The following is a 20,672-nucleotide window of genomic DNA, read 5'->3' as shown; positions in this document are numbered from 1 at the left end:
TCATGGTCGAATGTATGAGGCTCGCTCTCAAGAGCTTGAATGGTCAACTCACGTGAAGTGGAAGTCGACACAAAGTCCAAGTATCCTACACATGCAGAAAAGAAAGCAAACAACGTATGTGCATGGTAAATAAACACATCATCCATCGTGATGGTTCTCATCTCTTGCACATAACCATTAGAAGCACAAGTGCATGGATAATATGATGCAACAATGGTTATTTTCATGGCACTAGGTATATGGTGCAAAGAGGTAAGACAAGCATGCTTCACAAAAAATATGTCAAAATCTCCAAATATATGTGAGAATGCTATGGGGGCAATCTCATTAGCAAGAGTAGGATCATTGTTGCACTCAATACATGGCAAGTTATCTAGCATGAGAGAGGCATGACAACATGTAATAGAAATCATGTGCAAAGCATGGAAATGGATGCCATCAACCGTATGAAATGAGCAAGTATGAATCATCGGTGATGCAACATAGCAAGTAATCATATGAATCAAGTCATGCAAGCTAGTAGTGTGAAGATGCAACATACTAGAGGTAATCATGGCAATCATGTCATGCGTGCAAATAGTGGGCAAATATAATGCACATGACATATCACAATCATGAAAAGAAGATAGGAATATAGTATCATCATTGCATTGGTGAGAGATTCTATGTAAATATCAATGGAACATCATGACTCTCCCAACACAAGAAGCAACAATATAATGGAGCATGTATAGAACATGGCAATAGCAACTAGTATCTCCACCAAGCATGCAAATACACATAGTACGAGTAGAATGTTGGATCATATGTAAGTGCAAGCAAGGGTCACAATTGCATGGCAAAGGAATATAAAGAGGCATAACATGCAAAGGGAACATGGAAATATGGACATAAAGTGAGACACAATGGACAATAAGCCATAGCCATGTGAGGGACATGTAGAAGAGATGCGCAAAGTCATTGCGCGAAGGGAGCGGTGGGAATGAAAATCCACGGAATCCCAAATCATCATTGCTCTCTAGGGCTCGTTTTGTCAACTCATGGGATTGTGAGGTTGACAAGTATTCATGGGTACCTACACAAAAGAGACACAAACATAAGAAATTGTGTCTGGTAAATGTACACATCATCCATCATGATGTGTATGTGCACGTGTGGGTTAGCACAAGATAAGCAATGCTCAAAGAAATTTGAGGCACGGTAGAGAAATATGTCATCCATCATGAAAGAATAGTTATTGTGTATAACATGATGGCGACACAAATTGAGAATGCAAGTATATGGCACATCAATATCATTTTTATTCATGGGGAGCATATGGTGCACACAATCAAGGGAATCATGCAAAGAATGGGATGTAGTCATAAGAAAAACAAATGCCAATCACCATGGGCTTGTCATCTATGCCATATGTGCAAATTGGGTTTATTTTAATGGCATATGCATAGTCACTACGATGAGATTGCAAATATGACATACGGGAGATCTCATGGATAGCATATGACAAGTCAAGCGGATTATCAAACATGTTGTGACCAAGAGAATTATCACAAGAAATCCTATGTAACATGGCATCACAACTAATAGACTCCTCATGGCAATCATCAAACTCATCATAAATGGGTAAATCATCGCATGGGGAAATCATACTAGCATGAAGAATGGTAATAGGTGGATCTGTTGGGGAACGTAGTAATTTCAAAATTTTCCTACGCACACACAAGATCATGGTGATGCATAGCAACGAGAGGAGGAGTGTATCTTCATACCCTTGAAGATCGCTAAGCAGAAGCGTTTATCAACGCGGTTGATGTAGTCGTACGTCTTCACGATCCGACCGATCCAGGTACCGAACACACGACACCTCCGAGTTCTGCACATGTTCAGCTTGATGACGTCCTCGCCTTCTCGATCCAGCAAGACGGGCGAAGTAGTAGATGAGTTCCGGCAGCACGACGACGTGGTGACGGTGTTGGTGAAGAACAATCTCCGCAGAGCTTCGCCTAAGCACTACGGAAACTATGACGGAGGATAAACTAGAGGGGACGGGGTTGCCGGCACACGACTTGGTGTTTCTTGATGTCTTTGGTGCTAGCCCTGCCCCTCTATTTATATGTTGAGCCTTGGGGTCGAAACTTGGAGTAAAAGCCTCCACAAAGTCGGTTTCATCTGAAAGGCAAGAGTCCTTCTCGGACTCCAGGGCCAGACGCCAGGGTTCTCGACGTCTGGACCCAGACGCCAGGGACCCTGGCGTCTGGCCCCTGGGCTCCGCAAAACTTCCTTTTGCGCTTTCCAAAAACCTTGTGGGCTTTCCCCTTTGGCCCAAATAACATGTTCTCGTACCCCAAACATTTCGGGAAACATCCGGAACCCCTTCCGGTGAATTCCGGAACTCTTCTGGAGATCAAACACTATTATCCCATATATCAAACTTTATCTCCGGACCATTCCGGAGTTCCTCGTCATGTCCATGATCTCATTCGCGACTCCGAACAACATTCGGTTACCAACATACATAACTCATATAATACTATATCGTCAACGAAACGTTAAGCGTGCGGACCCTACGGGTTCGAGAACTATGTAGACATGACCTAGAACTTGTTTCCGGTCAATAACCAATAGTGGGACCTGGATGCCCATATTGGCTCCCACATATTCTACGAAGATCTTTATCGGTCAAACCGCATAACAACATACGTTGTTCCCTTTGTCATCGGTATGTTACTTGCCCAAGATTTGATCGTTGATATCCAATACCTAGTTCAATCTCGTTACCGGCAAGTCTCTTTACTCGTTACGTAATACATCATTCCGTAACTAACTCATTAGCTACATTGCTTGCAAGGCTTATAGTGATGTGCATTATCAAGAGGGCCCAGAGATACCTCTCCGACAATCGGAGTGACAAAACCTAATCTCGAAATACGCCAACCCAACATGTACCTTCAGAGACACCTGTAGTACTCCTTTATAATCACCCAGTTACGTTGTGACGTTTGGTAGCACCCAAAGTGTTCCTCCGATAAATGGGAGTTGCATAATATCATAGTTACAGGAACATGTATAAGTCATGAAGAAAGCAATAGCAACATACTAAACGATCAAGTGCTAAGCTAACGGAATGGGTCAAGTCAATCACATCATTCTCCCAATGATGTGATCCCGTTAATCAAATGACAACTCTTTTGTCCATGGCTAGGAAACATAACCATCTTTGATAAACGAGCTAGTCAAGTAGAGGCATACTAGTGACACTATGTTTGTCTATGTATTCACACATGTATTATGTTTCCGGTTAATACAATTCTAGCATGAATAATAAACATTTATCATGATATAAGGAAATAAATAATAACTTTGTTATTGCCTCTAGGGCATATTTCCTTCAGGATCAACATCATGCAAGCAATCAATGTCAAGAATGTCCACTAATGGGACTAGAGCATCACCTTCACCTATGTTACCTTTCTCGTTCCACTCAAGTGGTGTAGGTGAGGTGGGAACCAAATTGTGGTCATATTTGTCGGATTATGGGATCCGCAAACCCTTGAAAGTTCCGAACTCTGGGGTGCGTGCAGAGATCTCAACCTACCTAGCCTGCCTACTCGCGATCCTCCTAAGCCTAGAACGTCAAGCTCAAAGAGACACAGAGACACAACAGTTTATCCTGGTTCTGGCCACCTTGTGGTGTAATACCCTACTCCAGCATTTTGGTGGATTGCCTCGAAGGGCTAAGGATGAACTAGTATAGTGGATGAACTGGCCTCGGGAGGTGAGGTGTTCTTGAGCTGGTGTGGTGTGAGCTAGTTCGACTTCTCCCTCTTCTATGGTGGTGGCTAGTCCTATTTATAGTGGCCTTGGTCCACTTCCCAAATGTTGGCGGGAAGGGATCCCACAACGGCCGGATTTGAAAGGGGACAAGTAGTACAACTTATCCTGACAAAAGTAGTCTTCGCCTGCGAAAAGCCTCTGGTTGTGACGCTGCGGTGGGCTCGTCGATGACCTCCGTCCTGCCGTCCTGGTGGTCTTGGTCTCATTGCACCAGAATGGAAACCTTTGGCTGATTCCTCGGGACTCCACGCCTGTGGCTTGCCTCCTTTGCACCGAAGAGGAAACATGCGCTCTGCGCCCGCCTGGTGCCCGCCTGGCCTTGGTCGTCATGGCTCACATCAGCTGAGCCTCGTGAGGTGAACCTTGCATAGAACTCTCCACCCCTCAGGAGCCAGCCTGAGGAGGCCGATCCCCTCGGGGGTCTTGGCGTCGTCCGCCTCGCGAGGCTTGGCCCCTCGTGAGGGTCTTGAGTTGTTGATGCCGAAGCTGGGCTATACCAGGCCATCGATGGAGCCACGTGGTGGGCTGCAGGCAGGCAGGGCTGGATACCCTAAAATCCAGGACGCCTATAGTAGCCCCCGGGCCCAAGGCGCGCTCAGACTTGGCTTCCAGGTGAAGCCAAAGGGCAAGGGCGGAGCTCCGCGGGCCCTAACCGCCTGCGGCCTTGGTGACACGTGGCGGTTGATGGGACATGGGTGTCTCCACTTCCCCACGCCGCCTTGATATCTGGCAGGACCGACAGTCGCCCGTTGCCAGTGCAGCTTGCTCTTTGCAGATTATTGTGCTCGGCCCTTTTTCCTCCTTTCCAATCTTGCCGCCACGTCCATAGATCTGGCGCCGGCGACTCGCCCTTCTTTTGGCTCTCGTCATGGCCCCCAAGCCGAGGAAGAAGAAGGGGAAGCCGCTCGCCCCGGCCGGTCCTCTGCCGGCCCCGGAGCCAGCCCTTGAGCGGTCGACAGTGATCAATTAGGAGGGGCTGGACAAGGTTCACCATGCACTCGCCGCTGACTCGAATGAGGGGAGGGCGATCGTCGTCCGCCCTGCATCTTGGCGAGCGAGAGAGATGAGCGCCACCAAGATCCCCATCTATCTCCATGCTCTTCTCGCTGGATTGATTCCTCCCTTCTCCCCTTTCTTCAATGCTGTGATATCGCATTACCAGATCCACCTGCTGCATCTGGATCCCTGCTCTGTTATCCTTCTTGCCGTCTTCGCCTTCCTCTGCGAGGCCATGGTTGGAATCACTCCTTCCGTGGCCTTATTTCGCCATTTCTTCTTGCTGCAGTTGGTCGACGCCCGCCAATGCTCCGGATGCGCGACCTTTGAGGATGTGGCCGCAACCACTGGTGCAGGAATCGACTTCGATCTCTCACCTACTGCGAAGGGATTCCGGAAGCAGCGGCTTCTTATGGATGCCCGTGCGTTCAGCCCCCTGCTCTTGACTCCTGGGGCACCGGCCTCGCCTAGCTCTAGTTGGTGCCACGAGAGGCTCTCCGACCGGCGCCTTGCTTTCGTCTGGAAGAGATTGGCGAGACTTCAGGAACTGGAAGTTACGGCGCCAATGGTAGTGAAGGAATTCGTCAGGCAACGCATCGCTCCCCTCCAGCGCCATTCTCGCCCAATGTGGGAATTCACAGGCGTCAAAGATCTGATGAGGCTGCAGAGGCCATCGCTGGCTGCCGATACCTTGAGCATTGTGCTCAAACTCCTGACAGGCGAGCCCGAGCCTGCTGACCTTCCGGGGGGTGGCTGCCTTCTCTATTTGTGCTTGAACAAGGCGGCCTTTGCTAGGCAAACGCCTCTATTCGATGAGTGGGGGTTGGTTCCAGAGGGCCTTGAGGGGCCCCGCGAGAACCCCGTCTTCGTGGTTCCTCTCCTGATCGATCCTGCCGCGTGAGCCCCGAGTGTGGAGGCAGGGGGCGCGCACCTCCAGCAGTTGTCCAGAGCTCCTCCGGAGGCCCGGTCCCTTTAGTGGCCCAGGAAGCTGAGGCTTCAGGGGCCCTGGAAGGAGCTGCCCCAGAATCTATGCGACCCCAAGCTCCGGAGGCAGAGGCTCCTGATGCCCTGGGTGGTGGCTCCAGAGTGGCTGCTGACGGCGAGGGGCCAACCAATGGCTCCGGAGCCCTGAGCCAGAAGATCTCGCTGGGTGCCCTTACTCTTGGGACCCCCGTCATGGCTGCCCCGCCGAGCGCTCCCCCTCCTGAGGATCGCCCGTCGGGGTCCGGTCGGCCCCACCTGTGCCTTGAGTCACTCCTGAAGAGGAAGAGGTCCCCATGCCACAACGATGGCACCCATCGGCCGCTGAAGCCGAGGAGATATGTGGTTGCCGATGAGTAAGTACCTTTGCTCTTGATCTCCTTGCGCGCCGCGTTTCCTCACGACTGAGGTCTTGTAGGGCTCCCATGAAGGCGAAACCTCGGGAAGCAGGCGTCCCCAAGGATTCCATCTTGACGCCCGCGCACAGCCCCCGCCGCCCTGATCCTGTGCAAGGCATGGGGCCGTCTCCATTCGTCGCGACACCGCAGGGGTGCCCTGGATCCGGGCTCCCTGCTCCTTCTCCCCGCGATTCAGCCCGTGAGACGGGGGATGCACCGGTGATCCTCCGTCTTGTTATTGCTGGCAGGGGGTGCCCCCTGGGCGTCCTTCATCTTCAAGTTGTGGGACTACACCAGCCAGCCCCCGGTCGGCGGCTCGCGGGGCACCCAGCACCTCCCGAGCGGCCTCCGGGGTCGACGGAGGTCTTGGCGACGAGCTTGCGCTCGCCCGTGGGTGCAACGTCGTGCGCTTCGGGCTCTTTGGTGATGCAATGCACGTGATGATCCATCTTGGTGGGGAGCTCGCCAACGTCGACACCAGGCTTGAGGCAGAGAACCGCCGCCTAGAGCATGAGTGGTAGTGGCTGAAGGTTGCCATTAACCTTGGGAAACTTCAGCGTGACAAAGCCGAAGCGCGCACGGTGGCCTCTCTCGCGACTTCTCGCGAAGTTTGCGCCCGCGCCATGGAAGAGGCCAAGGCCGCCAACCGCCGCCGTGAGGCAGCCGAGGAGTGGGAGCGAGATCTTCTGTCTTCAAATGCGGCTCTCGAGCGTGAAGTCGAGGAGCATCGCGCCCTCCTCGCCTCCTCACCAGGCGAGGACCCTTGCTGAGGCAGAGCTCCTGAGGCGCCACAAAAATTTGGCGGTGGAGACCATGGAGCACAGCATGGCGTTGGAGAGGCTGGAGGTGGGGGAGCGGCAGGCTGCCGCGGCTGAGGACGCCATCACCGCCCGGGAGGCTCAGGTCCAGCTGGAGGTGGAGGACAGTGTAGCGAAGGCGCGTGCCGAGTTGGTTGAGGGGCACCGCCTGGATCTAGAGCTGCTCGAGGCTAAGCTTGAGGGTCGGACCTCTGCTCTGAAGGCTGAGCTGCAATCTGTGGAGCAGCGTGAGAGCGCTGCCCGAGGAGCCTTGACTTTCTCCGAATCTGCCCTGAATTCTGCCAGTGCCGAGCTATCCTCTCTTCAGAAGCAAGTCGAAGACACCGCCTCCCTCCTGAAGAAGGCTTTGAGTGAAAAGTGTGGCCTCCTGACATTGGAACGCGAGCATGGCTCCATGCTCCAAGGTCTGCGCGTCAGAGCCAACAACGCCTTGGGTGCCATTTGTGATGAGAGTGCTCCTCACCCACACGAGAACGACTATGCGAGCCATCTCCGCTTCTTCACTAATATCGTGACCCGCCTGGAAGATCAGGCTGCAAAAGCTCGCCAACTTGTTGAGGAAAGGAGCCGGAGCCTCCTCGGGCGCGCACTCTCGCGCATCTTCAGCAACCTCCTGAACCTTGAGTCCCACTTCGATTTTGGCACCGTGCTAGCCCCCGTGCCTGCGGCCACCCAAGACAAGCTTGCCCAGTGGGTGGATGGCCATGTGGACGCCTTGGTGAAGGAGCTGGCTCCTGAGGATGACATGGCTGTGCTTGTGGCCTAAGAAGCTGGCGCGGGTGGCGATGACGAAGAGGACGGTAGCTACGGCGCTAGCAGCGCAGATGGGAGCGATGAAGAAGGCTCATCCAGCTAGGCCCGTGTTTCTTTTGCTTTGACCTGTATGACGAAAACTTGACCACATTCTTGTGAGAGCATTTTGAAAAGGGGGGTCCCTTATGATGTGTGAGATTGTGAAACACTTTTGAAGTAGCGCCCGAAGTGGGGCCCCGCAGGGCTGCGGGCCGCTGAGCGAGGTAGTTGTTTATGACTTATCTTTGGTTTCATGGGTCCCGAGTGGGGCCTGGTGTTGTGGCGACGCTCCTTCTCCTGAGGCGAGCCTGCTGCGGGCTCGCGAGATTCCGTGCCTCTCGAGGGGACTGCCGTCCTGCCATAGAGTGCCTCACGAGAAGCCAACTGCTTGACCATGACGAGGTGGGCGCGCTGGGCGGCCGCACCCTCAAGCCCCCAGGGGGAGCGATTGGCACTAGAGCATGCACCGTACCCAGCCCCCGCTCGCGAGGTGCTTGAGGGCAGGGCAGTGGTCGCGAGCTCCAGAAAGAATGCAAGAACTGAAGGCAAGAGAGCGACACGAACGAGAAAACTCCCCCCATTTTTATAAACGCACGAAAACGAGCTGCTTCAAGAAGTCGACAAGCAAGTACAAAAAAGGAGGCAAAAAGCAAATGGCCGCGTTCGCCATCTAGCTAGTCTTCAATCTGCAGTCTTCAGTCTTCTCACCAGCATGGAGCTAAGTGCTTCCACTAGGACGTGGGCGGGAGCCCCCATGAGGCCCCAGGGCGGCACTCAGGAGACTCCGGGGCGTGTACTGCCCCACTCATTATTACGTGAGAGTGTCACGAGCGGAGACCTTCACAGGCTGGAGCCTTGCTTCATGTCACCCAACGAGGACCCCGCCGTGCGCCACCCCTGACCACCGTTGGGGAGACCGGAAACCAGGACAGGACCAAGGGGCCAGGGGGACGCTGGCGGCGTCCTCGGCGACCATAGGCCCCCCACCAAGGAGAAGGGCTCGTCGGCGCCTTCCCCGGCGGGGAACCTACCTCTAGGCAGGGCCCTGCTCCATGCGGCGTGAGGAGGGCACTGCCGCCGGGCTTCCCCCGCGTTGCTCCCAACGTCCTTCACGCTCCTATGGGGGATCCGTCGTCTTGAGAGTCCTGGTGGCAGCTGCACCCTGGTTCACCTGCGATCCATGGTCAGCGTAAGCATGCTCCTGTGGCATTACCTGTACCCAGAGGCTGTCGCCGTTGGAGATGTTTGCGGTGCTTGGCGGCGGCTCAAAGGAGAGCTCGGCCTCATGTATATCCAGTGCCCAGCCTGGCGTGGGGGATTGGCTAGGGCCCTCTCCCCGCGCGTGCCTTAGATCCATCATGACGGGGATGTAGGCTTCCGGGTTGTTCGCACCAGAAGCGCCGCCCGGCTGCCACATGTTCCTGCCTTCTTCATTCGCCCTCTGGTCCTGTTGGCCAGGGGCCGACACTCCAGCGCGGCCCCTAGTGATGTCGTTTGAAGCATCCCCGCGCCGAGGGGCACGTTCGGGGTGGCGTGGCCTGCTCCGCGGGGCTGGTCGGCGTCGAGGGGCTCTCCAGGGCCCCTGGGAGGGGGTGCGCGATTGTGTCATGGTTGAGCGCGCGCCCCCCCACCGCCTGCAACGTGGGAAGGGTGCAGAACAACACCACCCCCCCTGCACGTTGCATCCAGCAGCTCGGCGACCCGTTCCAGCAGGGTGTCGTGGCCACTTTCCAGTAGCCTGCACCGTAAGAGCTCTCGGGCCACGATGACCACTGCCCGCATGTTTGCTTGTTCCCTGCGCATGTGCGGAGCGGTTGCTGCAGCGTAGTTCACAGACCGCACAGCGGCGCGGCTGCGGTGCGGCGCCAGTGGAGAAGGTTACGCCGCACACCCCCCGCGGTCGGTCGCCCCCCGGCGGAACGCGGGCCGCGAGCAGAGCGGAGTGGAGGTCTTCCTCGTCGGTGGGCGCTGCCGAGGAGGCCTGGACGACCCAGTGCTCGACGTGCACTCTCCATGGCGTCGGTGGAGCGGCGGAAGACTGGTCGATGGAAGAGAAGATCCAACGCACTCCTACTTGGCGCGCCAAATGTCGGATTATGGGATCCGCAAACCCTTGAAATGTTTGAACTCTGGGGTGCGTGCGGAGATCTCAACCTACCCAGCCTGCCTACTCGAGATCCTCCTAATCCTAGCACGTCAAGCTCAAAGAGACACGGAGACACAGCAGTCCTGGTTTGGGCCACCTTGCGGTGTAATACCCTACTCCAGCGTTTTGGTGGATTGCCTCGAAGGGCTAAGGATGAACTAGTAAAGTGGATGAACTGGCCTCGGGAGGTGAGGTGTTCTTGAGCCGGTGTGGTGTGAGCTTGTTTGACTTCTCCCTCTTCTATGGTGGTGGCTAGTCCTATTTATAGTGGCCTTGGTCCTCTTCCCAAATGTTGGTGGGAAGGGATCCCAAAGTGGCCGGATTTGAAAAGGGACAACTAGTACAGCTTATCCTGAGAAAAGTAGTCTTCGCCTGCGAAAAGCCTCTGGTTGTGACGCTGCGGTGGGCTCGTCGATGACCTCCGTCCTGCTGTCCTGGCGGTCTTGGTCTCGTTGCACCAGAATAGAAACCTTTGGCTGATTCCTCAGGACTCCACGCCTGTGGCTTGCCTCCTTTGCACTGAAGAGGAAACCTGCGCTCTGCACCCGCCTGGAGCTCGTCTGGCCTTGGTCGTCATGGCTCACGTTAGCTGAGCCTCGTGAGGTAAACCTTGCATAGAACTGTACGCCCCTCGGGAGCTAGCCTAAGGAGGCCGATCCCCTCGGGGGTCTTGGCGTCGTCCGCCTCGCGAGGCTTAGCCCCTCGCGAGGGTCTTTAGTTGCTGATGCTGAAGCTGGGCTATACCAGGCCATCGATGGAGACACGTGGTGGGCCGCAGGCAGGCAGGGCTAGATACCCCCAAAACCAGGATGCCGACAATCTTCATCATGATGGAACTACGTGGGGGGTGCATCATAGTCCACCATGGCCATCGTCTTATCAAAAGGAAGGATGTAGTCGTCGAAGATCGTGGCGTCGTCATAGATGAGACATAGCACCAAATGAGAAGACACAACAGAGGTAGAGGTTAAGTTGTTATAAATTGAAATGGCCTCACAAGCCCTATCAACTACCTCACTCTCTCTATGTGGCGGTGGCTCACTCATTCCCTCAAGGTAGGTGCACTCAATGTCGCATATGGTGGAGTCACTGAAATCACTCAAGCGGTGGTGGTGGCTCTCCTCACATGGGAATTGGGGCAACTTATCATATATGGGCTAGTGGTGAAGTCACTCTCACTCTCAATATGGTGGCTAAAGTCACTCAAATCATCATACGTCGCCGTGGTCGAAGGGAAAATCCCATGTTCAACCGTCTCGTAGTCATCGTTGTGGATGAAGGCCGAAGATGGCACATCACCACTCTCGTCGTGGATGAAGGCCGAAGATGGCACATCATCACTCTCACCGTGGATGAAGGCCGAAGATGGCACATCATCACTCTCGTTATCTTGTAGCATGGTCATTGCGAAGTGAGTTCGGGGTCGAGTAGACTTGGCCTTCATGAGTTCTTGCTCCGCCTTGAGTGCACCAATGCAGTTGTTGTCGAGGGACTTGTAGTTCTCGAGGAAGATAGTCTTGGAGATGTTGTTGTTAAATCCCATCATGAAGTAGAACTTCATCCAAATGGGGTCGTCCATGCCGGCACGTCGCAAGGCTTCCTTCATGTTCTTAAGTATTTGCCGAGGGACTTGAATCCTTGTATGGTGTTCTCCAATTGGCATTGAAGATGTTCCGCGTAGGTGGAAGGCGCAAATTCTCGCCGCATCCCTTTCTTCGTCTTGGACCAACTCATGTTAAAGCTCCTAGAAGGTGTGTGAAGCCACCAAATCAACGCGTAGTCGTGGAAGGTACTTGTGGCGCACTTCACTTGAACTTTGGAGGGTACTTGATGTAGCTTGAGGTAGTCGTCCATCTTGCACTCCCACTCGAGGTATTCATCAGGGTCATTAGTCCCAAAGAATGGAATCTCCTCGGTGATGTCAAAGTCGTAGTAGCTCGAGGGAGTAGTGGACTTGAGCTCGTGGAGTAGGCGAAGATGCCGTACAACCGAAGGCGAACATGCCTTCAAGTCACTTGGCGAAGATGCCAATGGTGTTGAAGAAGCCAAAGTCTTGTGGTTGATGTCGCGGCTCTGTATAGCCCATGCGCACGGGGGTGCTGGAGGCCGTGTGCATGGGGTCCCATGTGCACGGGGGTCAAAGGCCCGTGTGCACGGGGTTGGCAGACAAGCCAACAAGCTCTCGGAAGGCTACTCTTCTGTTCTTTTGGTACGCCCTTGATGGCCTTGAGCTTTGTGGTCTTGTCGGTGTCGATGCTTTTGTGTACTTGCCGGAGATGGTAGCTCGAGAGTCTTTGCACTTGAGCGTCTTCTAGAAGATGAGGAAGACCGCTTGCGGTTCTTAATGAGGACCTTGAGCTCCTCTATGTGCTTGTCCATCTTGGCGTCGATGAAGTTCTTCATAGCATGAAACTCGTCGTTGTTGTTGTAGACCGGAGATGATGTGCTTTTCCTATCCATCACAAGACTCAATCAAAGGTGAGTAGGAAATGAGATAAACAATACCAAGCGACCTTTTCCCAAAGTTGAGGATGTATCTTGTATCACACAATGTGAAATGAAAGAATAGTGGAATTGGTACCGGACTTATTCACTAACACCTACAAAGTAAAGCTTATCGAGGGGCTTGGTTAGGACAAGTGGCCCAAATTCATGCAAATTGAAGTCCAAGATATTGTAAATGTTGAGATAAATCCAAAGGACTCAATATGAAAAGCAAGTGATCACAAATATAGAGGAGGGCAATAAATAAACACACACGGTGGGATAATAGGGCTTGTGCAACTATAGGGATGAGCAATACAAAATTGCCTAACGAAGACTAAGCTCGTGTTGCACAAACACTAGGAGAGCACTAGCTTGATTGCACACTTGGGCACGATTCAACACTTGGCACCAACCTATATGCATGCAAGCTAAATGTTTCCTATTCCATGTATCCTCATGCACAAGTATCTCTCTTCATGCTCAACACTCTTTTGCTTATAAGCTTATGATCTTTCTGTTCTTGATTAAAAGCTTTTTTTGCTCTTCTCTTCCTTTCCACTATGGTTAATGAGCCTCAACCACAAATATGGTACAAGTATCACAAGATATGCACGGGAGTAAATAATGGCACTATATGATATATCAAATGATGCAACAATATGATATCGTATCACTATGGTGCACAAGTTTTCGTGAAGCCCGACAATACTCGGATAGCTAGTCTCAATGGGTACGAAGGTATTCACAAAGATGGTGGGGCTATCAAGATGTAATGGCAAGGAAGGAAAAGTTTATGACAACCTTCGTCACACTTAATTCATGAAGTCGGGGGTAACTGGCCTTGCTTCTGGTTGAAGATGGTCTCAAAGGATGGATGGTCATCGTCGATGTGGAAGCTCATGGTGGATGTAGTCAATGGAAAGATACAAGTCACTAGTGGTTGATGAAGATGTAACCGTCCCTAAGTAGCCTAAACACCTTAGGAGACTCAAATCACAACTCAAACAACCACAAATACCAAAGGAACCAAAATGGGTTAGTTGGCGGAAGTTTTATGCAATGGTGCGGAAGTTATGGCGGAAGGCCTATGCAAAAGATGCAAAAGTGGAAAAAAAATTATGGAGTCAAATGGTGTTGGAACCTATCTAGATGGATGGGGGTGTCAATAGCTACTCAACGAGCTAAAGAACAGGAAAAGGGACTCCAGATGTGGAAGTTATGGCCAAAACGATGAAATGCTGGCGGCTGTTCCTGGGAGGGCCGTGTGCACGGGGTTCCGTGCACACGGTACACGCACCGAGGACATGGGGTCACCTGGGACTATTGGGGGCCCGTGGACAGGGGGTCTGGGGAGCCCGTGGATACAGGGTAGGCGGAAATTTCACGATTTTTGGGTGAAATTCAAGGTGGGGAAGAAAATTGGGGTATGGGGACGCAATAGGAGTTAGATCTACTTGCTAGACACCAGATCCACGGATCAAAATCAACAAAAACGCACAAAAACTTCAAATCACAAAAAAATTGGTATGGCTCTTTTTGTGGGGATTTTTGAAATTGGGCAAGAACAAGCAAAATTAGGCTAGATAACAAAGAGAGGGCTCCAATTTCATGAGAAACCATGGCTCTAGATACCAAGATGTTGTAGGGTGGAACCCTATGGAGAGATCTTTCACGAATTGGAGGGGGAATCCCCAAGAACAAGATGGACACAAGAGGGAAAACAAGAGGAACACTCAAGAACAAGTCCAATCACACATTCACTAGACTAACAAACACACAAGATCCACAAGGTACATGAACAATCAAACGGAAACAAGATACATGGTAGAGTTCATCCCAAATCCTATGAAAGAGATGAGGGCTTGATGATCTGGATAGATCTGTCCCTAGATGGGGGCTTTATCCGCTAGGGATCTTCTCCAATGGAGTCCTCTCTCTCAAGAGGAATCCCACAAGGGGAGATACATGAGCTAAGCTCTAATGTATAGATCTATTCTTAGCTAAGTCTAAATGGAGGAGGAAGAGGAGTATATATAGGTCCAAGGGATGAAGGGGTAAGTAGGGGCGAAATGGGGATTACATGGCAAAGCCCGCAGCAACACACAGGGGGGCCCGTGTGCACGAGGTAAGTGGAGCCCGTGCGCCTGGGGCATCTAGAGACCTGGCGACTTAGCTCATGCACACGGGGTCCGTGAGGCCCGTGGACACGGGGGTCCCGTGGGCATGGTACACGCCCGTGCGCACGGGGTCTTCAGGACCGCCAGCCTAGGAGGCCCGTGGGCATGGGGTCGGAGGGGCCCGTGCACAGGGGGTCGCCTGGGAGCTGCTGCCTTTTTCTTGACGCTTCCTTCTCCACTTCCAGGCTTCCCTCTTGGACGGTGTAGATGTTCTCTTCTTCTTGGACTCCTCCTCGATGAATCTGTAGCTCCTCTCACACCTATGTATGCAGGTGAGAGAGGGGTCAAGTAGTATACAATCCTCGAAAGTACAAGTGAACACATGTAAAGGAGATGATTCACCTTTGTATGCGTGAAGTAGATGTGGCACGTGTCACTTGCCAAATGGACTCTTGACATGGTAATGACAATAGGATGCTCCGCATCACATTCCCTATGCTTCATCCATTGGTTCTATCATGTATGCAATGCTGTGTACCAGACCTGATGTGTGCCTTGCTATAAGTACAGCAGGGAGGTAGCAAAGTAATCCAGGAGTGGATCACTGACAATGGTGAAGAACATCCTTAAATACCTGAAAAGAACTAGGGATATGTTTCTCGTTTATGGAGGTGACAAAGAGCTTGTCGTAAATGGTTACGTTGATGCAAGCTTTGACACTGATCCAGATGACTCTAAGTCGCATGCCGGATACGTATTTATATTGAATGGTGGAGTTGTTAGTTGGTGCAGTTCCAAGCAGAGCATCATGGCGGGATCTATGTGTGAAGCGGAGTACATAGCTGCTTCGGAAGCAGCAAATGAAGGAGTCTGGATGAAGGAGTTCATATCCGATCTAGGTGTAATGCCTAGTGCATCGGGTCCAATGAAAATCTTTTGTGACAATACTGGAGCAATTGCCTTGGCAAAGGAATCCAGTTTTCATAAGAGAACCAAACACATCAAGAGACGCTTCAATTCCATCGGCAATCAAGTCAAGGATGGAGACATAGAGATTTGCAAGATACATACAGATCTGAATGTTGCAGACCCTTTGACTAAGCCACTTCCACGAGCAAAACATGATCAGCACCAAGACTCCATGGGTGTTAGAAACATTACTATGTAATCAGATTATTGACTCTAGTGCAAGTGGGAGACTGAAGGAAATATGCCCTAGAGGCAATAATAAAGTTGTTATTTGTTTTTCCTTATATCATGATAAATGTTTATTATTCATGCTAGAATTGTATTATCTGGAAACTTAGTACATGTGTGAATACATAGACAAAACATAGTGTCCCTAGTATGCCTCTACTTGACTAGCCCGTTAATCAAAGATGGTTATATTTCCTAACCATAGACACTTGTTGTCATTTGATGAACGGGATCACATCATTAGAGAATGATGTGATGGACAAGACCCATCCGTTAGCTTAGCATTATGACATTATGATCATTACAGTTTTATTGCTACTGCTTTCATCATGACTTATACATGTTCCTCTGACTATGAGCTTATGCAACTCTCGAATACCGGAGGAACACCATATGTGCTATCAAACATCACAACATAACTGGGTGATCATAAATATGCTCTACAAGTGTCTCCGAAGGTGTTTGTTGCATTGGCATAGATCAAGAACAGGATTTGTCACTCTGTGTATCAAAGAGGTATCTCTGGGCCCTCCCGGTTGTGCTCATCACTATAAGCCTTGCAAGCAATGTGACTAATGAGTTAGTTACGGGATGAAGCATTACAGAACTAGTAAAGAGACTTGCCAGTAATGAGATTGAACTAGGTATGATGATACTGACGATCAAATCTCGGGCAAGTAACATACCGATGACAAAGGGAACAACGCATGTTGTTGTGCGGTTTGACCGATAAAGATCTTTGTAGAATATGTAGGAGCCAATATGAGCATCCAGGTTCCGCTATTGGTTATTGATTGGAGGTGTGTCTCGATCATGTCTACATAGTTCTCAAACCCGAGGGTCCGCATGCTTAATGTTCGATGACGATTTGTATTATGAGTTATGTGTTTTTGATGACTGAAGTTTGTTCGGAGTCTCATATGAGATAAAGGACATGGCAAGGAGTCCCGAAATTGTCGAGAGGTAAAGATTGATATATTGGAAGGCTACATACGGACATCGGAATGGTCCCGAAGAAGATCGGGGATTTTTTGGAGTGCCGGGAGGTTACCGGACCCCCCCGGGAAAGTTATTGGGCCTATTGGGCCATAGTGGAGGAGAGCAGGCAGGCCACGGGAGGTGGCGCGCGCCCTCCCTTGCCCCAATCCGAATTGGACAAGGGAGAGGGCGCGGCCCCCCTCTTTCCTTCTCCCTCTATCCCTTCCCCTTTCCCCTCTCCGTTGATTGGAAGGAGGGGGGCGAATCCTACTTGGACTAGGAGTCCAACTAGGACTCCCCCCTTTGGCGTGCCCCTCCTAGGCCACCGGTCTCCTCCTCCCCTCCATTATGTACGTGGCCAGGGGGCACCCCAAATGCAGACCAAGAATTCTCTTAGCCGTGTGCGGTGCCCCCCTCCACAGTTTACCACCTCGGTCATAGCGTCGTAGTGCTTAGGCGAAGCCCTGTGAGGATCACATCATCAACACCGCCGCCACGCCTTCGTGCTGAAGGAACTCTCCCTCGACCCTCTACTGGATCAAGAGTTCGAGGGGCGTCATCGAGCTGAACGTGTGCTAAACATGGAGGTGCAGTATGTTCGGTACTTGGATCGGTTGGATCGTGAAGACGTTCCACTACATCAATCGCGTGAACTAACGCTTACACTTTTGGTCTACAAGGGTACGTGGACACACTCTCCCCCTCTCGTTGCTATGCATCTCCTATATGGATCTTGCATGATCATAGGAATTTTTTTGAAATTGCATGCTACGTTCCCCAACAAGAGGCGCGCGCCGCCCACCGCGAGAGGCAGGGGGCAAGGGAGAGGGAGGCTGTGGAGAGCTCTGTCCAATGCCGACATGTGTTACCAGCGGAGACCGACGAGGACCAGCGGCTCCTTGCGTGGGTCTACCATCGGTCTCTTACAATAGCGGAGACGGACGCTCAACAGCTCCGCCGGAAGAACGCTAAGGCTCTTCAGCTTGCCATCGAGCGGTCCGAGCGGGAGGCGAAGGAGGCGGTTTGGCTGGCCAAGCTCAGGCGGCAGCAGGACCGGGCCGTCCAACGCCTCAAGGGCCTCGTCATCGTCGACTCCTCCTCCTCCTCCGACGGCTCTGTTGGGGAATGTTGCATGGAAAACAAAAACAATTCTACGCACATGCAAGGTCTATCCATGGAGATGCATATCTATGAGAGGGGGAGAGCATCTACATACCCTTGTAGATCGCTAAGCGGAAGCATTTATCATGTGGTTGATTGATGACCCACAAGTATATGGGGTCAATTGTAGCCTTTTTGATAAGTAAGAGTGTCAAACCCAACGAGGAGCAGAAGGAAATGACAAGTGGTTGTCAGCAAGGTATTGCCTGCAAGTGCTAAAATTGTAAGTAGCAGAGTAGTTTGATAGCAAGATAATTTGTAACGAGCAAGTAACAAAAGTAGTAACAAAAGTGCAGCAAGGTAGTCCAATTCTTTTGAGGCAAAGGACAGGCCAAAAGCAGCTTCTTATAATAAGCAAAGTGTTCTTGAGGGTACACGGGAATTTCATCTAGTCACTTTCATCATGTTGGCTTAATTCGTGTTTGGTACTTTGATAATTTAATATGTGGGTGGACCGGTGCTTAGGTGCTGTTCTTACTTGAACAAACCTCCTACTTATGATTAACCCTCTCGCAAGCATCCGCAACTATGAGAAAAGTATTAAGAATAAATTCTAACCATAGCATTCAACTTTTGGATCCAATCGGTCCCTAACAGAATAGCGCATAAACTGGGGTTTAAGCTTCTGTCACTCTCGCAACCCACCATCTAATAACTACTACACAATGCATTCGCTTATGCCCAAATATGGTGAAGTGTCATGTAGTCGACATTCACATGACACCACTAAGAGAATGGCAACATACATATCATAAAAATATCAAACACCTATCAAGTTCACATGATTACTTGCAACATGATTTCTCCCGTGACCTCAAGAACAAAAGCAACTACTCACAAATGATAAACATGCTCAAGATTAGAGGGGTATTAAATAGCATAATGGATCTGAACATATAACCTTCCACCAAATGAACCGTATAGTAATCAGCTACAAGATGTAATCAACACTACTAGTCACCCACAAGCACCAATCTATAGTTTTGGTACAATGATTGAACACAAGAGATGAACTAGGGTTTGAGAGGAGTTGGTGCTGTGAAGATGTTGATGAAGATAGTCCTCCCCGAGATGGGAGAGTTGTTGGTGATGATGATGACGATGATTTCCCCCTTCGGGAGGGAAGTTCCCCTAGCGGAATCGCTCCATCGTAGAGCAAAAGTGCTTGTTCCCAAGTTCCGCCTCGAGGTGGTGGCGCTTCGTACCGAATGTCCTCCTCTGATTTTTTCTAGGTAAAAATGACTTCTATACCAAAAGATGGGCACCGGAGGTGGGCCTAGGAGGGCAGCACCCACCAGGGCACGCCTGGGCCTCCTTTTGCGCCCAGGTGGGTTGTGCCCATCTGGTGGCCCTCCTATGGTACTTATTTGCTCCAATATTTATTAAATATTCCATAAAAATTCCTCGAGAAGTTTCAGCTCATTTGGAGTTGTGCAGAATAGGTAGCTTGACGTAGCCTTTTCAGGTCCAGGTTTCCAGCTGCCGGAATTCTCCCCCTTGGTGCATACCTTGCATATTATGAGGGAAAAGGCATTAGAATTACTCCAAAAAGCATTATTATACAATAAAACAACATAAATAACAGTAGGAAAACATGATGCAAAATGGACGTATCAACTCCCCCAAGCTTAGACCTCGCTTGGCCTCAAGCGAAAACTGAAATCAAAAAACATGTCCACATGCTTAGAGAGAGAGAGAGGTGTCGATAAAAAGAAAAATACAGACATAGGAGCATCATGTGACTTATTATAACAGCAACAAACTTTTATAAAACTTTTATCATAGAACTTTTATCATAGACTTCTCATGAAGAAGTGACAATTCATTACAACATCGAAGTATAAAGCATAAACTCTATTGGAAACCGATAAACTATGTTCTTAGTCAACTTTGCAACTATAATTCATCATCTTTTCAGGACGGGTCACGTATCGGAGCCTTTAGGCAAGTCCACATACTCAACCATCATTTAGTATTCTATGGTTGCTAACACTCACCGTGTACACATGAGCAAAACGTTTCAACCAGACACAAAGGAAGATAGAGCTTATAGTTTCGCCTCCCAACACACTCACCTCAAGGGTGATGTCAACAATAATAACTTATGCCACCCATATTCTACCGGACATATGTGCCTAGATGTTTCCTCACATGATGCTTGCCAAAGGAGAAAATAAAAGGAATAGAGAAAAACTTTGACTCTTGCATGAAAGTAAATACATGAAAGTAAAAGATAGGCCCTTCGTAGAGGGAAGCAGAGGTTGCCATGCGCTTTTGTTTGTATGCTCAACCCCTTAGTGCAAGAGAACTTCATGTTATATTGCCCCTTATGATGGCAACCTTTATTATGCAGTCTCTCGCTTTTATTCTTCACCATCACAAGTTCGTACAACGCTCAATTTTCCCTTACACTAAATGACCTCACATTTTTATAAGCAATTTTTATTGCCCTTTTTGCACCGATGACAACTTACTTGAAGGATCTTACTCAATCCATAGGTAGGTACGGTGTCACACCCTAGCTAGTCATGCATTAGAGTGTTGCATCATGTTTACTCTTTCATCAGAAACTTGAAATGGGGATGACAGAACCCCCAGTCCCCTCTGAAACCAACTAGGGTTTACTAAAATAATTTTTCAATGAACCTGAAATGCCCTTCTAAAATGTCCATCATTTTAGACTTGGTTCAGAACCTCTGACAAAAGTGGTGCACATTTTTCTAGGCCATCATAGGGTCTTTGAATTAAATCATAGATATCTGAATTT

The sequence above is a fragment of the Triticum dicoccoides genome, chromosome 1B (assembly GCF_002162155.2).
Source record: "Triticum dicoccoides isolate Atlit2015 ecotype Zavitan chromosome 1B, WEW_v2.0, whole genome shotgun sequence".
NCBI classification, from domain to species: Eukaryota; Viridiplantae; Streptophyta; class Magnoliopsida; order Poales; family Poaceae; genus Triticum; species Triticum dicoccoides.
This window is presented reverse-complemented; position numbering follows the sequence as displayed.